The 10,000-nt window shown below is 45.9% G+C and overlaps 1 protein-coding gene across 1 annotated transcript in view; it reads right to left on the reverse strand.

The window, feature by feature from the left end:
• The window catches only part of rxrab (retinoid x receptor, alpha b), a 59,028-nt gene extending 51,781 nt beyond the window's left edge, over positions 1 to 7,247 (reverse strand). Inside the window, exon 1 of the mRNA XM_062542293.1 lies at positions 7,076 to 7,247. The gene's annotated coding sequence lies outside the window, so the exon portion shown is untranslated. The remainder of the gene's footprint in view (positions 1 to 7,075) is intronic.
• Between the last annotated feature and the right edge of the window lie 2,753 nt (positions 7,248 to 10,000).

The raw sequence follows: 10,000 nt of genomic DNA on the forward strand, positions 1-10,000 counted from the left end.
GTGTAGTGTTGTGTTGGTGTGTAGTGTTGTGTTGCTGTGCACGTGAACATGGGTTTGAAGGACTAGACGTGTGGAAGGATACTTGTGACACAGGTCCAATATGCAGTGTGTGTGTGTGTGTGTGTGTGTGTGTGTGTGTGTATCTATACTGTCAGACAACACTGTTGATGTTCCAGACACTGTTACCTCTTTTCCACCAGGGCCGTGCCGGTGCTGGTGCCGGTGCTGACGTTGAGCTGGTTCTGGTAAAGCACCGGCACCAGCACCGGCACGCATTTCCATAGGGGTCAGCACGGAGCAGAATGTTACTAGTGTTACTAAGCCGACGTAGGCCTACTTCAAGCTGCCTTCTACCCATAATTCTTTGCGGCCACGTCTGAATCAGCTGTGAAAACAAAACAAACATGGCTGCCGATATCGGTAAATGACTGCTGAATCGGTTGAAATGACATTTGTGTGATGTTATTTAGCTTGGATTTGTTGAAAGTAGATTGAAAATAAACGATTTACTCTCTGGTTATACCATTGTTGTACCCACTAATAACGTCTGGTCTGACATATTAGCTGTCAGTGAAACTATTTTATACCGTTAGCCTGCTAGCTTACGTAGGCTAATTTAGTTTAATGGCAGGCTTTTGCTAACGTCATACCGTAGTGTTAACCAAAGATTTTAGAGTGCTATGCTCATTTTAAAACGATGCATTTCGGCTAGTGAGAGTTGGCAGCGTCAGTTCAGTAGGCTATATTTACTGTTGCCATGGTGCCACGACCCTTATTACGTAACGGCCCCAACTCTGGGACCAGCAATTTCACGGTGCCGTGCCGGTGCCGGCTTTTTGGCACCAGCACCTGTCATTGTTCGGTCGGAACACGCAGAACCAGTTTGAGATTGGGCACCGGCACGGCACCAGCACCGGCACCGCTGCGGTGGAAACGAGGTATGTGTGATATCATTCTAATGCATCTAAACCGCCTGACCTTATCCTTATGGAGATGAGAAGAGAGGAGAAGAGAGGAGAGGAGAGGAGAGGAGAGGAGGAGAGAGAAGAAGAGAAGAGAGGAGAGGAGAGGAGAGGAGAGGAGAGGAGGAGAGAGAAGAAGAGAAGAGAGGAGAGGAGAAGAGAGGAGAGGAGAGGAGAGGAGAGGAGAGGAGGAGAGAGAAGAAGAGAAGAGAGGAAAGGAAAGGAGAGGAGAGGATGTGGAGAGCTGGGATACGGTCACAAGTGCAGGGTCTGCCCACTACATTACTATTCACTTCATTATGATGTCCAGCAGAAGCTCCATGTGCCTCAGAAACAGACGAGTACACAAACTGAGATGAACTCATGGAACTCATGGAAGTCTCGGTAAATTCTTAATGATTCCATAAATAAGGCAGCCAGAGAGGACAAGGCCGAGGCCAAGCGCCTTCTCTTGGAGCGGTAAACAAAGTGAAGAGAACACCGTGGATCTGCTACACCAGAATAATACAGCAATTATCACTGCATCATCATTTAGACTGATGAGAAGAAATAGCAATGAAAACACAACTACTTGACAGAGGTCATCGTGATCATATCAAGATTATTATTACTATTATCATCATCATTATATAAAGCCAGAAAGTGGCTGGCAAAGCAGAAAGGTCTGTACAAGGCAGAGTTGAGCAACTATCTAAACATCTAAACATCACCTTTATCCTGAGCACAGCCATATCAGCATCTAAACATCACCGCTATCCTGAGCAGCCATAACAGCATCTAAACATCTAAACATCATCTCTATCCTGAGCAGCCATATCAGCATCTAAACATCTAAACATCACCTCTAGCCTCAGCAGCCATATCAGCATCTAAACATCATCTCTAGCCTGAGCAGCCATATCAGCATCTAAACATCTAAACATCACCTCTATCCTGAGCACAGCCATATCAGCATCTAAACATCACCTCTATCCTGAGCAGCCATATCAGCATCTAAACATCTAAACATCATCTCTATCCCGAGCACAGCCATATCAGCATCTAAACATCATATCTATCCTGAGCAGCCATATCAGCATCTAAACATCTAAACATCACCTTTATCCTGAGCACAGCCATATCAGCATCCAAACATCACCTATACCCTGAGCAGCCATATCAGCATCTAAACATCACCTCTATCCTGAGCAGCCATATAAGCATCTAAACATCACCTCTATCCTGAGCAGCCATATCAGCATCTAAACATCTAAACATCATATCTATCCTGAGCAGCCATATCAGCATCTAAACATCTAAACATCATCTCTAGCCTCAGCAGCCATATCAGCATCTAAACATCATCTCTAGCCTGAGCAGCCATATCAGCATCTAAACATCTAAACATCACCTCTATCCTGAGCACAGCCATATCAGCATCTAAACATCACCTCTATCCTGAGCAGCCATATCAGCATCTAAACATCTAAACATCATATCTATCCCGAGCACAGCCATATCAGCATCTAAACATCACCTCTATCCTGAGCAGCCATATCAGCATCTAAACATCTAAACATCACCTATACCCTGAGCACAGCCATATCAGCATCTAAACATCTAAACATCATCTCTATCCTGAGCAGCCATATCAGCATCTAAACATCATCTCTATCCTGAGCAGCCATAACAGCATCTAAACATCATCTCTATCCTGAGCACAGCTATAACAGCTTTGTGGTGACTCTGTCACCTCCACACCCATGCAGACTGGGCCATTCCCTCCCTACACCCACGCAACATAGATTTAGTTTCTATTTGTATCCATTATTATGCTTCTGACATGCAGTATCAAACAGGTGATTGTGTTGAACAGTTACCCATGTCTGTGTGTTTCTTATGCTCCTGAAGTATCAAACACCTGATTGTGTTGAACAGTTGTCCATGTCTGTGTGTTTCTTATGCTCCTGAAGTATCAAACACCTGATTGTGTTGAACAGTTGTCCATGTCTATGTGTTTCTTATGCTCCTGAAGTATCAAACAGGTGATTGTGTTGAACGGTTGTCCATGTCTGTGTGTTTCTTATGCTGTGATGTGGTGTCGTCAGTGCCGTGATCTACCAGCTGAGTTACAGGAACGTTCACACTGGTGTTAAGTGCTGAAGCCACTGGCATCACGTTAAGTGTTCACTGGCATCACGTTCACACTGCCCTGCTGAAAAAAACAGCATGACCAGCTAAAGGTGATTTGCAGGTTGACCAGCTTGTTAACCAGCTTGTTTGACCACCCTATGATGGTTGACCAGCTAGACCAGCAAAACTCTTGCGAAAACATACCTTCAGCTGGTTTACCCAGCTTATGATGGTAATTCAGCTGGTTTTGATTGTCCTACCACCTCAAGCAGGTCATTTTAGTTGGTGTTGCTGGTCTACATTGCTGGTTTGTACTGTCCATGCCAGCTTATGTTGGTCATTCTAGCAAACAAGCTTGACCATCTCTGTTAAGCTTGACAGGCTGGTCACCAGCATGACCATCTTAAACCAGCTGTATCCCAAACGAGAGGCTGGTCACACCAGCACGACCAGCTTCCTCAGATGGTCATGCCAGCATGTCTAGCTGGTGGCCTAACCAGCTACACCAGCAAAGACCAGCAATAGCTGGAAGAAAACCAGCAAAGACCAGCTAGAACCAGCTAAAACCAGCTACCAGCATATTGCTGGTTTCTTGCTTTTTTTCCCAGCATGGTGGTGTTGTTAAGTGCTGTCCACTTGCTACACAAACCCTGAACACAAGTGGTCACAACACACAGCTCTCTGAAGCTACTATGGACCACAACACACAGCTCTCCAGAACACACAGCTCTGAGAAACAGTGGACCACAACACACAGCTCTGACAAACAGTGGACCACAACACACAGCTCTGACAAACAGTGGACCACAACACACAGCTCTCCACAACACACAGCTCTCTGAAGCTAATATGGACCACAACACACAGTGTGGAAAATGTATAAAGTTATCGAGGAAAAATTTAAATAAATAAGATTTACAAATCTAACGCTCTGATGCTGCTATGATGCTAATGTATGTTTGTTTTGCTCATCATGTGGTACAGTGCATTAATTAACACACATGCATTAACAACACACACACGATACAATCTCTCTCTCTCTCTCTCTCTCTCTCTCTCTCTCACACACACACACACACACATCATTAACATTGCAAAAACATATTCATCATCAATATTGCCACACAGATGTACAAGCACATACATACAGTACATCACTCACATACCCATATATCTCTCCCTCTCAACCAAAACAAAGACACACACGCACACACACACACACACACACACACACACACACACACACACACACACACACACACACACACACACACACACACACACACACACACACACACACACACACACACACACACACACAATATGTCTGGTACACACATGTACATATTAGGTCATGTTGGTAGTGCTGCTCCATTAGACTATAAACTGTAAATCAGGTCAGATCATTCATATTCATCCCTCTCAGTCACACACACACACACACACACACACACACACACACACACACACACACACACACACACACACACACACACACAAACACACAAACACACACACACACACACACACACACACACACACACACACACACACACACACACACACACGCACACACACACACACACGAGGTCCTGCCGGTGCAGTGAGTCCATCCTATGCTGGCAAATCAGCCGTAATGTCCATCACTGCAGCAGCATTCTGATTGGCTCTCAGAACTCAGCGTTGGCCACAAGCAGGACCTGCTCTCTGATCAGTCCTGAGATCATCTCTCTCTCTCTCTCTCTCTCTCTCTCTCTCTCTCTCTCTCTCTCTCTCTCTCTCCAGGACCTGCTCTCTGATCAGTCCTGAGATCATCTCTCTCTCTCTCTCTCTCTCTCTCTCTCTCTCTCTCTCTCTCCAGGACCTGCTCTCTGATCAGTCCTGAGATCATCTCTCTCTCTCTCTCTCCCTCTCCCTCCCTCTCTCTCTCTCTCTCCAGGACCTGCTCTCTGATCAGTCCTGAGATCATCTCTCTCTCTCTCTCTCTCTCTCTCTCTCTCTCTCTCTCTCGAAGACCTGCTCCCTGATCAGTCCTGAAATCATCTATCTCTCTCCACTCCAAACATTCTGATTTCATTCCACCTGTGTTTCTTATCTGTCCCCAAAATCCCACATTTGCTATATCATATCTCATATCTCAAAATCCCACATTTGCTATCTCTATCTCATATCTGCACCAAGTTGTCATTTCAACTGTTATCAGTCCCCGATATCTAATCACAGCAGGGTCATTAACATCAAGACCCCAGCACACCCCTACTCTAAACACAACCTCATCACACACACTCTACATCACACAAGGACAAGAGTACCCCCCAACACACACACACACACACACACACACACACACACACACACACACATCAGCCTAGGATGACCTTCAAAACCTCCACACCAGGCCAGTTGTGACCTTCAAACTTCAGCACCGGTAATGACCCCCAAATCCTTGGCAGGACATCCACATAACTCAGTGAGTATTGCAGTGGGCTATGCAATATCTAGTGCAGGCCTATGGCTCTGTTTCCCTGTGCAGTGACATGTCTCTGCTCCCTCTGCCCTGGGGGTGTTTCCCAACTTGGCAATAGCGCCTGGGAAGTGATCGACTCCCCCAACGAGGACTAAGCCAGGAGGTGTCTGGGAAATCCTGTCACTTTAAGCAATTCACTTTCCCTTTAAAGCCTCGCCAATAAACATGACAGCTGCAGACTTCCACAAAGGACTAATCATGACTTCAGAAACACAAAACTGCGCAGTAAACCCAAACAGTCTGGCTTTTATTGGGCCGGCCGTGAAAGAGCCATTCCTCCAGCAATGCGAACCGCGCGCTCATTAACGACCGTGGACTTGGGGGGCGCGGGAAGGGGTCGGTCCCGGCAGTAAAAAAGGGGTCCTTGCGAAATTTCCTTTTTCAAAAATGCCAATAAAACTGTACGAATGGAGGGGACTTGGCCTTCACAATAGCAATGACATTTCGCGGGTCTTATAAACTACTGAAGACAAGCAGCATTCCTGAGAACTGACGCACATGTTTAAGTTAAAATTCAGTTTCAACATGCACTGCACAGCTCGTTTGTTTAAAAGACCTGTTGGACAGAACTCTAGATTTACTTGGATAAATGTGGGGGTTTGGAGCATGTCTCCTCAGTGTAATCTGTATCATTACCAGTACACAACATTATTCTCAATTTTAAGTTCCCGGTATTTTGTTTTCAACGCCTCTTTGAGACTGTCATGCCAGATGGATATTAGATATTTAAGCCACAGAAAACGAGACAAATGCTGCCCAACATGGAGAAAGATATTACGCAATATCTGGCGTTCGATAGTTTTCCCGGACTCCTCATGTTCTTTGCCACTAATCGGTCAGTTCAGCGTTCACAGTCTGAAGCCGCCGATGTCTTCATGCTGTGATAAGTCGCTAAAACAGCTCGGGTCTTGTGATCCGCGAGGGATCACTCAGAAATGTCCCCGTGCGCAGCGGAAACTCCAGCTCGTGCTGCTGACAGAGGAAGGGTGCGTTCCTCGCGTGCAGCTAACGATACATGTTTCAAACAAAATAGGAAACGCTCACAGGATAATCTGCTCTAAGGACAGATTCTTGAGCATATGTTTTCTCCACTGTCAGATGGCACGATCTACTCGAAGTCTATCGTCCGACATGTGAACTGGCCTAGCCAAACCCGCAACAATGTGCACAATGTGTATTCTGTAGCCTATAGCTGCCTGCGCAAATGGCACTTCTTGAAAACTATGGAAGCCAACGGGAGTTCCCAGGTGTCTTGCTGATTGTATCGACATCACTTAGTAGCGAATGTTAGTCTACTGTAATTCAACACTCTGTGCGGTATGTTTTACATTAGAGAGCGGAGTCTCACGGCAAATGTAATGCAAAAGGATTAACTATGGTGGTGACACTTAGCGCGAATAAGCAGCTCAAGACCATCCCTCCTCAGCAATCGGAGTTAATAGAAACCATATTTAGTGCAGGGAGCAAAACTCACCTAAAGACAGAAAAGGTTTGGTTTCCATGTTAGCTCATTCCCGCGGAGTTTCCGAGAAGGGATCAACACCGTATCCTACTCCGGTAAGCAGGCTGCAATCATCCAGTGGCTGTTGCTGGTGACAGTCTAAAGTCTGAATTCCGCTGTCAAAATCTACTTCGTGCAACTAAACTCTGTCGGTTTCGCTCGCTGCTGCGCGCGCTCTCGGGCTCAGCGCTCCTCATTCCTCTCGTGCCCCTATCAGCAATGCACGCGGGGACGCACGTGGGGGGACTCCGACTGCCGCCAGCCTGGGCGCAGTGACTCGTCCTCAGGGCCGGTGATGTGCGGTACCATTGCCGTATGTACCAGTCGTGGTGCATTCTTTTGTCAGGAAATGGCCATTTGCATAAGGACATTCACTGTAAAAACAGTATGCACTTCGATAAGAGTATCTGAACTAGTGAAAACTAATAAAAATGCTGTAGACTATAACCGTAAGCGCCCTCCCAACCAAAGATAGAGAAGCATACGTGGACATAATCAATCGAATAGTCTCAGACTCTCAGTGCATTGTGATTAAAGCACTTTGTATGTGGCAGACACTGCAGCGTGGCAATAATGTTTATATTAAAATAGATAGTTTAATCGCCTGCTCTTCCGTGATCTGCTGTGTGCCAGGCGGTGTGCCTTCCCGTCGTCCTCTCTGAACATCATGTAATAATACAGCAGGCTAATTGTCCTCTCTGAACATCATGTAATAATACAGCAGGCTAATTGTCCTCTCTGAACATCATGTAATAATACAGCAGGCTAATTGTCCTCTCTGAACATCATGTAATAATACAGTAGGCTAATTGTCCTGCATCATGACTAAACATTTGAAATGGAACGGATATTACCAACTGCTTTTGGAATGTTTTCATTCTTAACATTATAATTGGTTCTGCCGTATTTAAATAATTTATGATTTGTTGGTTTGTCACAAATAGGCTATAATCTGTCTTTTTTAGAAACTGCATTTTTTTTTATAAAGCTTTGTAAATACTTTCACTTAAGGGTGTGTTAATTCTATTGAGACTTCTTGAGATCCTCTCTCTCTCCCTCTCTCCCTCTCTCTCTCTTTCTCTCTCTCTCTCTCTCTCTCTCTCTCACACACACACACACACACACACATTCTGTGTGGTTTGAGGCCTGCTGTGGGAGTATGTGATGTTGCAATGTTGTGATGTAGTATGTGTGTGTGTGTGTGTGTGTGTGTGTGTTCTGCAAGCCTGCATCTCTGCCAGGCTGCACACTCCTCATCTCCAGCCTGTACCTCTGCTGCTGCAGCTGCTGCGGGAGGGGGGGGGGGGGGGGGGCGAGATGAAGGAATTCATCATTAATTAATGCAGCCGGTGCATTAAAGATCCAGCCCATTAAAGATCCACCCATCACACACACACACACACACACACACACACACACTATGAGCGCAGCATCTGATCCACCCATCTATCCACACTATGAGCGCAGCATCGCTATAGGCTACCAGCATCGCTATAGGCTACCAGCATCGCTATAGGCTAGCGGCATCGCTACAGGCATCGCTATAGGCAGAGACACTTATATATGAGGAGACACTGCACTGGAAAAATCGCCCATTGAAAAGCATGGGGTAACTTCGTAACGCGAAAGATGGCGGTTGTTTACACCGGTTGGCTATGGTTTGCACGTCCCGCCTCTTCCAGTGCCGTTGCTCCAATCATTTGGCCGATCCTTGGCGGTCACGCTTTTTGAAAGCTGCGTCGTGAAGAACAGAGCATGCGCAGTCCAAAATTGCCAGTAAGAAAAAGGCTTTTAAAGCGTTAATTTGATACAAAACCACCAAACCTTTTCAGCGATTTTAGTCAGATTTTCATCGCGATTTCAAACATGTGATTTTTATGTCTCTTACACCTCGGAACACGGACATCCAGCTCTCTCCCCATTCATTTAGATAGAGCCTGGTCTTGTTCCGGTCAAAGTCGCTGCCCGACCCCATGGCCAATATGGCTGCCGAGTGACGTGACTTGCTTTAAAAAGACTTTGCTATAGGCTAACGGTATTGCTATAGGCTAATGCATAGGCTAATAGCATCGCCATAGGCTAACGGCATCGCTATAGGCTAATGCCATCGCTATAGGCATCGCTATAGGCTAACAGCATCGCTATAGGCTAATGGCATCGCCATAGGCTAACGGCATTGCTATAGGCTAACGGCATCACCATAGGCTAACAGCATCGCTATAGGCTAATGGCATCGCTATATAGACTAACAGCATCGCTATAGGCTAATGGCATCGCTATAGGCGTCTCTATAGGCTAATGGCATCGCTATAGGCTAATGGCATCGCTATATAGACTAACAGCATCGCTATAGGTGTCGCTATAGGCTAATGGCATTGCTATAGGCTAATGGCATCACTATAGGCTAATGGCTAACGGTGTCGCTATAGGCTAATGGCTAAAGGCTAATGGCACTCTGTTGTCCAAACACAAGCTGAGAGCTGCTTCTGTGTACAGTGCAAACAGCCTTACATGCAGTAGTCTGGTGCAGTGCAGGATGGGAGTCCTACTCTCTCTCTCTCTCTCTCTCTCTCTCTCTCTCTCTCTCTGGTGAATGTGTGTGTGTGTGTGAGAGAGAGTGAGTGTGTGACTTAGTGTGTGTGTGTGTGAGAAAGAGAGTGAGTGTGTGACTTAGTGTGTGTGTGTGTGTGTGTGTGTTCATGTGCATTTAAATGTGTGTGTGTGTGTGTGTGTATGAGTGTAATGTGAGAGTATACTGTATGGTGACAAATGAAAGTATCTTTGAACCTCCTGGATTCTGTCGGTGGAATATGAATGAGGACTGAGACATGTGTCTGCGCATAAAAAAGATTAATCTACACTACACATAGTAGACACCATTGCACACACACACACACA

The sequence above is a fragment of the Sardina pilchardus genome, chromosome 8 (genome assembly GCF_963854185.1).
Source record: "Sardina pilchardus chromosome 8, fSarPil1.1, whole genome shotgun sequence".
Classification (NCBI taxonomy): Eukaryota; Metazoa; Chordata; class Actinopteri; order Clupeiformes; family Clupeidae; genus Sardina; species Sardina pilchardus.